Genomic DNA, 13,176 nt, shown 5'->3' with positions numbered 1-13,176 from the left:
TTAGTTTTAGCTATATCCAATTCTTCACCATTCTATTTGGAATTTTCTTGGCAAAGATACTGGAGTGGTTTGCCATTTCCTTCTCCAGTTCATTTTACAGATGAGGAAACTGAGGCAGAAAGGGTTAAGTGACTTGTCCAGGGCAGGGCCATATAGCTAGTAAGGGTCTGAGACTGGATTTGAACTAAGGAAGGTGAGTCTTCCTGACTTCAGACCTGGTGCTCTATCCACTGTGCCACCTGGTTGCCTAAGGTTTCTTGGAGATCTTTAAGTTGGGCTCCTCACTGAGAGAAAAGAAAACTGAGATCCTGAAAGGTTAATGACTTCCTCAAGGTCTCACAGATGGTTCTGTGCCTCCCACACAGATGGTTCTCCAGGTTTCTTCCGGTCTCTTTCCTCAGTGTCTTTCTTCTGAAACCACCTTCCTTCTGCTTTGAATATATCCTACTTAATTCCATATTATTCTCTTCCCTTCCATGGGAATGGGAGCTCCTGGAGGGCAGAGACTCTGCTTTTGCCTTTGTTTAAATGTTCAGTGCCTGACACATTGGAAGTGCTGGCTGTCGGAGATGATCCCCACAGCCGCCATGTGCCAGGTCAAGTGGCCAGCAGTAGGTGGCCAGCTGCTTGAGTGATCTGGGAGGCCATCCGCTGGACTCACTCACTGGGCTCAACAATTCCAAGCCAGCCCACTTAGGTTTCCAGGCAGCTCTCCCAGGACTGCTAGGAAATACAAACCCAGAAGGTCAGGGAGAATGGAGTCTATTTAAAAACTTGGAGAGGGAGACAAGGGAGGAAATGTTCCTTGTTGAGAATTACAAAGGCTTAAGGCAGCGACTGCAGCCATGAAATGAAAAGATGCCTGCTCCTTGAAAGGAGAGCTATGGGAAATCTGAACGAATGGTATACTAAAAAGCAGAGACATCACCTCGCTGATACAAAGGTCCGGCTTGTTCAAGAGCCATGCATGGTTGTGGGAGCTAGACTATAAAGGAAAGCCGAGAGCCATGGAATCAATCCTATGTATTCTGGAGTGGTGGGCTTGGCAATTGAGGTTAAGTGACTTGCCCAAGGTCACACAGTGAGGAAATGTCTGAAGCCAAATTTGAATCCCAGACTTTTCTTCAGGACTAGATCTCTATCCACCGAGTCCCCCAGAAATCAATGCTTTTGAATTGTGGTGCTAAAGAAGACTTCTGAGAGTTCCTTGGACAGCAAAGAGATCAAATCAGTCAATAATACTTAATGAAATTAATTCAGACTATTCTCTGGAAGGTCAAATACTGCAGTTGAAGCTTAAATACTTGGGCCACAGAATGAGAACTCATTTGGAAAAGATCCTAATGTTGGGAAAGATTGAAGACATAAGTAGAAGGGGATGGTTGAAGTAGAGGATGAGTGTCATGGAGAAACAATGACGTGGAAACAATGAACATGAACCTGGACAGAATTCAAGAGATAATTGGGGGGGGGGCAGCTGGGTGACTCAGTGAATTGAGAGTCAAACCTAGAGATGGGAGGTCCTGGGTTCAAATGTGGCCTCAGACACTTCCCAGTTGTGTGACCCTGGGCAAGTCACTTAACCCCCATTGCCTAGCCCTTACCACTCTTCTGCCTTGAAATCAATATTTAGTATTGATTCTAAGGTAGAAGGTGGAAGGGTTTAAAAAAGAGAGAGAGAGATAATGGAGCACAGAAGAGCCTGGTGTGCTCTGGATGGTCCATGGAGGCAGGAGTCAAACATGACTGAACAATAATTGGGTCTATGATGTAATCAGTGCCAGGGGATGGAAACTTCTGCTCATCATCATTGAAAAACAAACATCTTTCCTACTGTTTTCAGCTTTTAATCATCATTTAAATTAAAATGTACAATTTAAAAAGAAATGTACAACTTCCTAATCCTGCATCCTCAAGGTCCTCAGCTTTCTCTTTACCTGTCTTCTTCTCTTCCTGTTAACTAGGAACTGAAGAAGCTTTACTTAAAATAAATAAACAAGGAAACTCACTTCACTCATCAGTTCATCAGACTTTAAGCATCTATTGTTTACAGAGAGAAACTTGAAATTAAGGAGGGCACAGCCCCAGATCTCATGAGGCTCTCTACTACTGTTCTTTCTATCCTTCTCCATTTTGGTGGCTAGTAGGTAGTCTGAAAGGCAATCAGATTCTGCTTTACTCTCTAGCTGTGTGTCCCTAGGCAAGTCACTAAATACCTCTGTGCTTCAGTTTCCACTTTGCAAAAAGGAGATAATAATAGCACCTATCTCCCAAGGTCACTGTGAAAATCAAAATGATATAACATGTTAAAGCATTTCACAAACCTTAAAAGATGATATATATGCTGGCTATTATTATTTTCTTTTAATTTTTGTTGTTGAATTGTTTCACTTGTATCAGACTCCTTGTGACTCCATTTCTGGGATTTTCTTGGCAAATAGAATGGAGTGATTCAACATTTCCTTCTCCAGTTCATTTTACACATGAGGAAACTGAGGCAAATAGAGGTTAAATGGCTTGCCCAGGGTCACACAGCTGGGAAATATCTGGGGTAAGATTTGAATTCAGGTCTTCCTGACTCCAGGATTGGCATTCTATCCATTGAGCCATCCAACTGATTCTATAACAAAACATGGTTCAAGAAAAGATAGCTGAATCAGAGAGCCAAAGACCTGGGTTCTAGAATCAGCTTGTTGACTATTTCCTCATGTTTGTGCCCCTACAAGGCTTCTGGACACTCGGGAGTTTTAAGACAAACTCAAGAGCTCTAGCTGTTGAGGTTTTCCACCTTCACCCTGGTGTGTTTCCTTTTTAAAAACATTTAATTGGTATTTCTTGTATTTACCTTGCTTCATGATCCATTATATCCTTCCTCTCCCATCAGAGTTATCCCTTAGAACAAAGAATAAAAAGAAAAACAGCGATTCAGCAAAATGAACCAACATGGCGCATTGACTTTTCCCAAGCCAATGAAAAGCATTCGTTAGTTCAAATCAAAAGTTGTTTAATTAACCAGCATAGCAAATCGTCCAAAGAAAAGATCCCAAGCTCACAGGAATCTATTTTCCCAGAGAAGGAGAAAATACACCCAGACCAAGAATGGATGTAGCCAGGGAATATGAATGGGTGGGACCCAGGACTGTGTAGGTGGGGGCATATCCTGGGAATACACACATATATGATGCTAGAGAATTGCCAACATCCTCTGGTGATGTCATCACCGTGCTCTCTGCTCTCTGTTAGGCATTGTTGTATTGTTGTACATGGTGCCATATTCTCCCTGCTGGCTTCTCCACTGGAGTGTTCACTGTGCTGCTGTTTGTTACCATCTGCTGGGGCAGTTAGGTGGCTCAGTGCATAGAGCACCAGGTCTGGAGTCAGGAAGATCTGAGTTCAAATTTGGCCTCAGATACTAGCTGGGTGACCCTGGGCAAGTCACTTAATCCTCTTTGCCTTAGTTTCCTCATCTGTAAAATGAGTTAGAGAAGGAAATGGCAAACCACTCCGGGATCTCTGCCAAAAAAACCCCCAAAATGGAGTTATGAAGAGTTGAACACAATTGAAACTGACCAACAAAGCAGGTCTTTGACCATGCATTCTTTCCTCTAAAGGGTCAGCTCTTCTCTCTGCTATCATAAGCTGGGGGTACAGCAGCTAGTAAGCCTCTCCCTTAGGAGGCAGAAATGAAGATCTTTGACATCAGATATTCTAAGGACATGTAAGAGGCAGCTAGACAGTAGAAACCAGCAGGATCCTTTAGTCTGAGTGTCCTTTGAACTTGCTTCTCTATCTGGAAGTCACTGGGCCCAGCTAATTATCTGACTTAAGGCTAGGAAATTCCTTTTAACTCTTGTCACATCCCCTGATGGTCATTATTCATCCTTAGAGAGCCTGATGGATGCCCCAGGCTCTTCTAGGCACCTATATATCAACCCAGGACAAAGAACCAAAAGATTAGGGGATTTGGGAGTCGCACTTAGATCCTGTTTTTGAAATTTCTGCCTTTATTATGCATACCTATCAGCAACAAAATCAAAGCCACTTCTCCATTCCTGGTCTCTGTATAAAGAAGGCTAGGAGACTTCTGCTTCCTGCTGTGTCCACCTTATCTACAACTTCAGAGGAGAAGAGAAGATCTTGTCTTCAGGAGTCTTTCATATTCTGCTGTTTGAATTCCCCCAGGGAAGGCTATTTATTAAAGGCAAGCTCCTCCTTCCATCTTGATCTCCCAACTGGGATGTGGATGGAGAACCTTCCTAGCCAAAAAGATGGCCTTTCCCTTTGACCTCAGGCCTTCCAGTTCTTGCTGCCTTAGTCCCTTGAGGGATGAAAAAAAGGGAAAGTGAGGGGAACTCCTGTCTTCTGCTGTGCAGGTTTAACTTCCATCTCTTGTGCATGGCTTCCTGCTTACTGTGCACTCTTGGGAGGGAAGTAGTGAAAGAGGCCTCCTATCTGACCATCTGCCTTTCATCTCTTGTTCCACTTGTCCCCAGACTGATCTTCAGCCCCCTTTGGGAAAAGGAGTGGTGCCTTCCACTCAATGATGAACATCCTCATTCCTGGCCATATCCCACACATCCCAGTGATCCTGGACCCCTGTAAACTATCATCCAAACCTCATTTCCTACTCCCCACAGACCCAATTCCTTATTCTCATCCCCTTCAACTCTCCCACCCCGAAGTCTCAACCAAAAGGCCACCGACCACTTCCACTGTGCCCTCTGGAATGTCTGCTCCACAGACAACAAGCTTCTCTTCACCCTAAAATCTTTTCCTCTTCCATTCCTTGTGTCTTCTAGCAATCACTGAAAGTTGGCTCCTCCCTGATGACACAGCTTCCCAGGCCTCTCTTTCCAGGACTGGCTGCACCTTCACTCCTTCCCCATGACTAGTTGGTTGAGGCAGAAGAATTGAATTACTTCTTGCTCCTCCTACCTCCATCACTCAGCAATCTCCCTTCCTTTCAGGTTCTCTGATTTATCTCTACCACCCAATCAACATCCTGGTAGCTATTGGAGAACCAATTCAACTCTCCATTGTCATGTTCTCTTAAGTCTCTAACCCCATAATGATTTCAGCCCTGGATCATTCCCACTGTTTGCTGCCTTTATTCCCACAAATGAGTTTTTGGATGGAGGTGGAGAAAAATCACACAATCCTTTTGATTGGGCCCCCTATAAATTAAAGTTATACAACCTCACCTTGCTGCTGGATAATCCTCATATATATAGGAGAAAAGGTATATATACACCTTTCTTATCAACTACCCCATTTTCCACAGCGGCTTTTCCACAACTGTTTTCCTTCTCAAACTTCCTATGGCTTCTCTACCTAGTTGTTTGGACATCTTAGATTGTGAGCGACCTGAGGGCAGGAACTATTTTTTTTTTGCCTTTTTGTATCACTTGACAGTGCCTGTCATATGGAAGATGTTTACTTTTTTTAATTAACCCTTACCTTCTGCGGTAGAATCAATAATGTGATAGGTTCCAAAGTAGAAGATGTGGGAGATACGGCTGGAAAGGAAGAAGGTCTGGGTAATGGGGGTTATGAAACCTGCCCAAGGTCCCACTGCTAGGAAGTGTCTCCTCCCTTCTGTAGGCCTACTTCTCAATCCAGTGAGCCATGTAGCTGCCTCCAGAAACGTTTTATTGACCAACCAAGAATTTCTAAAAATAATAGAAGTTGAGAGTTGGAAGGGGCCCAAAGGGCCTTAATCCAACTTATTATTATTTTTAAACCCTTACCTTCTGTCTTGGAATCAATACTGTGTATTGGTTCCAAGGCAGAAGAGTGGTAAGGGCTAGCAATGGGGGGCAAGTGACTTGTCCAGGGTCACACACTTAGGAAGTGTCTGAGGCCAGATTTGAACCCAGGGCCTCCTGTCTCTAGGTCTTTAATCTAATTTATAAAGGAAAGGAATACCCACTATAATATACTAAATAAATGGCCACTTAATCTCTGCTTAAAGACCCCCAGTTATAAATCCCATCATCTTATGAGTTCACCTAGAGGAATAGGAGGGAAATAAATTTGATCAGAGACTAGGGGAGACGTGGAAGATATGGCTGGAAAGGAAGATCGAGGTCAATGTGAGAAGGGCCCCAAATGCCTGGCCAAGAGGCTTAGACGTTATTCTTTGGGCATCTATGAAAGGTTCTTTCATCGGGAGACACCTGATGAAAACAAAAGTTTGAGAGTAATTAACGGGTTGCCTATGGAGGCTATGCTTGGTGTTATTCACGAGAAGCCATCCGCCTCTGTGTTCTGAGGATCCCATGGATCTTAGCTAGATGCCACTGTCTCCAAAATCATCCTCATTTTTCAGAGTCATGAAACAAAAAGTCCCCACCCACTGAGGAGAGCTGGAGCCCAGCCAGTGCCAGGAGGAGGGTGGCGCACAAAGGAGAACATCAGATCTTGGGGGAATTAAATAGAAGTGAGAGGCGAGAGCCAGGAACTAAGGAAAGCTCATCTGAATTGGCATTTAGGAATCCGCCCCCAGACTTTTCATGCACAAAGCTCATAATTCTCCATAAGAGCCTTAGCAACGACTGTCATTTCCATGGTAGAGATGCTTCTTGCCTTGGGGACCCCAAACCCTTCCCCCCACCGTGGGGTAACTTTGGAGGCTGCCTGTGGAATCCTCCTGTACCTCCCCCTGGGACTCCCTTTCTTCCAAGGATAATATGGTATTAGCACCGAGAATCTGAAGATCTAAGTTCTGGGTCCTACCCTTCCTTGCCTTGGCTGGGTGCCCTTGGCCAAGCCAGCTCCCTGCTTTGGGTCTCAGTCTCCTCCTCTGTGAAAGGGGGATAATAACCCCTTGCCAAGCACAAGGTTAGGAGGAGGTTCCAAGAAGAAAATGGGCCTGAAAGCATTTCCCAAGCTGTGATGCACTTTGTAAATTATAAACTGTGAAGGGTTTTGGTAAATTTCAAAGGGATTCTGTAAATGGTAAATCACTGTTAACAAAAAAGGGCTTTTTCAGCTGTAGAGTCTTTGTAAACTGGAGAATATTTTGTAAGCTATAGTGTTTTGAAAATGGTACATTATTTTGTAAACCATAAAGAGTTTTGGAAAATGTAACGGAAGAGGGATTAGACCTCTGATTTTATGATTAGAGAAAGTATCTAGAAGGATATTCCTTCTATCTCTAGAAGTTGGCACCTTGGACAGAAATAGCAATGACTTGCCCAGGGTCACATAACTGGCAGAGGTCCAAGTAAGGACTTGCTCCCTATCCTCTACTCCAATCTCTAAGGAAGAGGGCCTATAAGGGGAAAAGATTTTAAAATGCTAGAGATCTATGAGGCATTAAAAAACAAACAAATCTATTTTCCATCTCAGAATCAATACTGTGTAAGGTAAGGGTTAAGCCATGAGGGTTAAGTGACTTACCCAGGGTCACACAGCTAGGAAGCACCTGAGTTCAAATCTGAACCCAGTACTTCCCATCTCTAAGCCTGGCTCTCAATCCACTGAGCCACCCAGCTGCCTCTTATAATGCATTTTAAATTTAAAAACTCTTGTAAACTATAAAGTGATTTGTAAACTATGCCTCATAAAAGATTAAACATTTTACAAAGTGGAAAGCACTTTGCAAGTTATGACGTATAAACTGTAGAGCACTTAGTGAACTGGCCAGTGGTTTGTAAATGGTAAAATGCTTTACTGATGAGAGAACTAATGATCATTTCCCGGCACTCCCTGAAAACACACACACACACACACACACACACACACACACACACACACACACACACACACACACACACACACACACTCAAGCTCTCTGTCTATGTCTAAGAAGGCCTGTATAAGAGATGTGTTTACATGTATTAATTTAAACATTCCCTGTCTTTGTTTGAACAAATCCAGTTTTCCACTGTGGGTGTGAAATTTTCATCCTGTGTAATTAGCTCTTCTACAAGAGTTGAACAATAAATACAGCTGTCAGGCTTCAGCGCCTGGGCCTGCCATGGGAGGGGGATGCCGCTGCAGCCCGGCCCACTGGGATGCTGCCTGATGTCCTTCCATCCCTCCCCCTCCACACCTGCATGGACCAGCTGGACTTGCTTAACTCTCAGCTGATTAAAGGGTAGGAAGCCAGGACAGCCGTGACTAAACAGTGAAGGAGGCAAAATTTACACTCAGCGTCTCTGGCTTCCAGCTCTGTGCCCTTCTCTGCCTCAGCCCCATAGAATCATGGCATTACAATGATGGAAAAGACCTATGAACAGAGGACATGGAATGTCAGAGCTGGGAGGGAGCTTAGAACAGAGAATGTCAGAGCTGGGAGAGACCTTAGAACAGAGAATGTCAGAGCTGGGAGGGAGCTTAGAACAGAGAATGTTGGAGCTGGGAGGGAGCTTAGAACAGAGAATGTCAGAGCTGGGAGGGAGCTTAGAACAGGGAATGTCAGAGCTGGGAGGGAGCTTAGAACAGAGAATGTCAGAGCTGGGAGAGCCCTTAGAGCCCAGAATGTCAGAGCTGGGAGGGTCCTTAGAACAGAGAATGTGAGAACTGGGAGGGAGCTTAGAACAGAGACTGTCAGAACTGGGAGGACCCTTAGAATAGAGAATGTCAGAGCTGGGAGAGTCCTTAGAACAGAGAATGTCAGAAAACAGAGAATGTCAGAGCTGGGAGAGTCCTTAGAACAGAGACTGTCAGAGCTGGGAGGACCCTTAGAATAGAGAATGTCAGAGCTGGGAGAGTCCTTAGAACAGAGAATGTCAGAGAACAGAGAATGTCAGAGCTGGGAGGGAGCTTAGAACAGAGAATGTCAGAGCTGGGAGGACCCTTAGAATAGAGAATGTCAGAGCTGGGAGAGTCCTTAGAACAGAGAATGTCAGAGAACAGAGAATGTCAGAGCTGGGAGAGACCTTAGAACAGAGAATGTCAGAGCTGGGAGAGTCCTTAGAACAGAGAATGTCAGAGAACAGAGAATGTCAGAGCTGGGAGGGCGCTTAGAACAGAGAATGTCAGAGCTGGGAGGACCCTTAGAATAGAGAATGTCAGAGCTGGGAGAGTCCTTAGAACAGAGAATGTCAGAGAACAGAGAATGTCAGAGCTGGGAGAGACCTTAGAACAGAGAATGTCAGAGCTGGGAGAGTCCTTAGAACAGAGAATGTCAGAGAACAGAGAATGTCAGAGCTTGGAGAGATCTTATAACAGAGAATGTCAGAGCTGGGAGAGTCCTTAGAACAGAGAATGTCAGAGCTGGGAGAGACTTTAGAACAGAGAATGTCAGAGCTGGGAGGACCCTTAGAATAGAGAATGTCAGAGCTGGGAGAGTCCTTAGAACAGAGAATGTCAGAGCTGGGAGAGACTTTAGAACAGAGAATGTCAGAGCTGGGAGAGACCTTAGAACAGAGAATGTCAGAGCTGGGAGGGAGCTTAGAACAGAGAATGTCAGAGTTGGGAGAGACCTTAGAACAGAGAATGTCAGAGCTGAGAGAGACCTTAGAACACAGAATGTCAGAGCTGAGAGAGACCTTAGAACAGAGAATGTCAGAGCTGGGAGAGACCTTAGAAGAGAGAATGTCAGAGAACAGAGAATGTCAGAGCTAGGAGAGACCTTAGAACAGAGAATGTTGGAGCTGGGAGAGATTCAATGTAGTTCAATAAGGAAACGTCATGCAACTTTATTTTATAGATGAGACAACTCAGAGGGGAAGGAACAGTTTGCCAATTTCAGTCCAAGGCTTCTGACGGCAGGAACTGTTTTTGCTTTTTTCTTGTTTCCCCAGCTCTCAGTACCTGGCACAGAGTAAGCAGCAAATAATTGATGGCTGATTGACTCCAAAACCTGTGCTCCAAAACATTGCACCACCCCACACCATCTTGCATAGGCTAAGGAGCACCAGAAGTCGGGCTGGCCTTCCTCACAGGCTGGATCTAGGACTCCACACTTGCCCTGGTGAGCTCCAGAAATACCTATAGCCACATGAAAATGTAGGGAAAGCAGGTGACTCTGCCCTCTCTCCCTCTCTGTCATTGTCACAAGCTTGCGGAGCTATCGATCGATAGTAGACAAGACAATAGCTATTTCAGTTGGTCATGATGCCACCCCTTGGCTGGCCTGATCCTGACTGAAATTTCAAGTAGCCAGTGATGAGGGATGCAGGAATCCTGGAAGACTATGCTCCCTTCCTCCCTCCTTCCCTCTCCTCCCCCTTCCTCTGGTACTACTGCGAGAATTTATTTTTCATAGACTGGATTCATTTCTATGTCAGGGTCATGGTTTAGACAGAATTTCTGTGTATTCCTGTGCCTGGAGCCTGGGTCAGAGATTCTGAGTATTCTGCTGCTTTTTATATTTTCTTTGTCCTTGGGAATTCCAAGGAATGTTTTCCTTTTAATAAAATGTATTTAATAGAAAAGGGAAACAATGATTGTCTTCCTGTCTACAGTGAACTCCATGACCAATGGTATGAGGAGGGGTTGAGGGTTTGATGGACCTCCTAATTAGCTATTTTTTAAAAACCCTTAACCTTCCAACTTAGAATCCATACTATGTATTGGTTCCAAGGCAGAAGAGCGGTAAGGGGCTAGGCAATGGGGGTGAAGTGACTTGCCCAGGGTCACACAGCTAGGAAGTGTCTGAGGTCATATTTGAACCCAGGACCTCCTGGCTCTCCATTAACTGGGCCACCCAGCTGCCCCCATAATTAACTATTTAACAATTAGGGATGTCTTGGGATATTCAAAGGAAGGGTTGAATAATGAGCTCCTAATACCCTATTTATAGATCTGCCTGGAGAGCCTTTGGTGTCTTTGGTCATTTAAGGGCCCATCACCCTATCACTTTATTGATTATAATGCTAGGCTAACCAATAAATTGATATTCATACCCCAAACCAGTCTCTCTAATTATTTTAATCATAATACCACATGAGAATAAAATTTTGGACAGCCTTCTGAAATGCCAAAAATGGGGGGAATGAACATGATCTCTGGTTTTAACTTAAATGGGAGAATGATGAAACTTATTCTACTTAGATCCAAAAGGAAGATCACCTAGCCAGGTGACCTTGGACAAGTCAAGTGACTTATAGGTGAAGAATCAGAGAGATGAAATTATCTCCCAGAGCATCAGGTTCTTCATTTGTGGGCACGTAGACATAGATATAGATATGTGTATATATATACATGTATATCTATCTATTGTTTACTTATTTTTAACATTCAACTTTTTAAAATTATGAGTTCCAAATTCTCTCCTTCCTTCCCTCCCTCCCCTCCCCAATCCACTGAGAAGGCAAGCAATGTGATATCAATTATGAGTATTAAATCATGTAAAACATATTTTCATATTAGCTCTATTACAAAAGGAAAAGCAAAAAAAAAATAAAGTGAAAAAATTATGCTTTAATTTGAATGCAAATTCCATCAGTTCTCTTGCTGGAGGTGGATAGTATTTGTCATCATGAAGCCTTTGAAGATGTCTTGGCTCATTGTGCTGCTCAGAGTAGTTAAGTCATTCGTGGTTGATCATCCTACAGAACTGCTGTTAACTGTGTACAGTGTTCTACTGGTTCTGTTCACTTCATTTTGCATCAGTTTATGCCTTCCCAGATTTTTCTGAAGCCAGCTCCCTCATCATTTCTCATTGCACCAGAGTATTCCGTCATAATCCTATACCACAACTTGTTTAGCCATTCCCCAGGTGATGAGCATCCCTTCAGTTTCCAATTCTTTGCCACCATAAAAAAAGCTTATAAATATCAGATCTTTCTTAATGGGTTAATAATAAACTCTCTACCTTATAGGGTTTGTGACAAAAGGACTTTGTAAAATTTTTTGGAAAGATATTTTAGTTTACTAACTACACTTAATAACAATTTTCCATATAAGTTTTCTAAAGTTATAGGATCCAAATTGTTTCCCTCCTTCCCTTCCCTCCCCCTTCCTGGAGATGGTAAGCAATTTGATCTGGGTTATACAAGTATTATCCTGCAAAACCTATTTCCATATTGGTCATTGTTGTAAAAGGATAATCATGCAAAATCAAACTCCCCAAATAAACTACAGTGAAAAATGGTATGTTTTGATCTGCATTCTGACTCCATCAGTTCTTCCTCTGGAGACAGAGAACATTTTTTGTCATAAATCCTCAGAACTGTCCTGGATCATTGTATTGCTGAGAGTAGCTAAGTCTTTCACAGCTGATCATCGCGTAATATTACTGTTACTGTGAACAGTGTTTTCCTGGTTCTGCTTATTTCGCTCTGCATCAATTCATGTAGGTCTTTCTGGCTCTTTCTGAAATTATCCTATTTATCATTTCTTACAGCACAATAGTATTCCATCACCAACAGGTACCATAATTTATTCAGCCATTCCCCAATGGATGAACATCCCCATAATTTCCAATTCTTTGCCACCACAAATAGAGCTGCTATAAATATTTTGTGCAAGTAGGTCCTTTCCTCCTTTTTTTGATCTTTTTAGGTTACAGACCTAGTAGTGGTTATTGCTGGATCAAAGGGTCTGCATTGTTTTATAGCCCTTTGGACATAGTTCCAAACTGCCCTTCAGAATGTTTGGATCAGTTCACAACTCCAAAACAATGCATTAATAGGACTTTGTAAAATTTAAAGCAGTTCATAAATTGAATTGTTACTCTCGATTATAATAATAAGCAGGAACAATGGATGGAAATTGCAGAGAAGCAGATTTTAGGTTCTATTTAAGGAAAAAAGTTTCTATTGCTTAGAGCTATCTGAAACTTCTTAGATTTCAGACATGATGAAGTTTTCCGTCTTTTTCTGAGATCTCCCTTTGCTGCTTTGTAACTAAAGCTTCCTAGATGAGATCTGTCATCACTCAAAGATTTCACCTGACCACCCACATGGGAAAAATCTGAGGATGAAGAGTTCCTGTTGTTCCAACTATGATGTGCAATTGTATAGGCAGACTTTGATCAAAGACAGTGAGGTAGTCCTACAAATGAAGAGGAAGAGTTTGGGCTCAGCTGCCTTTGGGAGGGCTGATAATGTGTTATTTTAAACCCTCACCTTCTCTCTTGGAATCAATACAGTGTATTGGTTCCAAGGCAGAAGAATGGTAAGGGCTAGGCAGTGGGGGTTAAGTGACTTGCCCAGGGTCACACAGCTGGGAAGTGTCTGAGGTCAAAATTGAACCCAGGATCTCCTGTCTCTAGATCTGGCT

Source organism: Monodelphis domestica, chromosome 3, assembly GCF_027887165.1.
Source record: "Monodelphis domestica isolate mMonDom1 chromosome 3, mMonDom1.pri, whole genome shotgun sequence".
Taxonomy (NCBI): Eukaryota; Metazoa; Chordata; class Mammalia; order Didelphimorphia; family Didelphidae; genus Monodelphis; species Monodelphis domestica.
The sequence above is the reverse complement of the archived record's forward strand: the minus strand, read 5'-3'. Positions refer to the sequence as shown.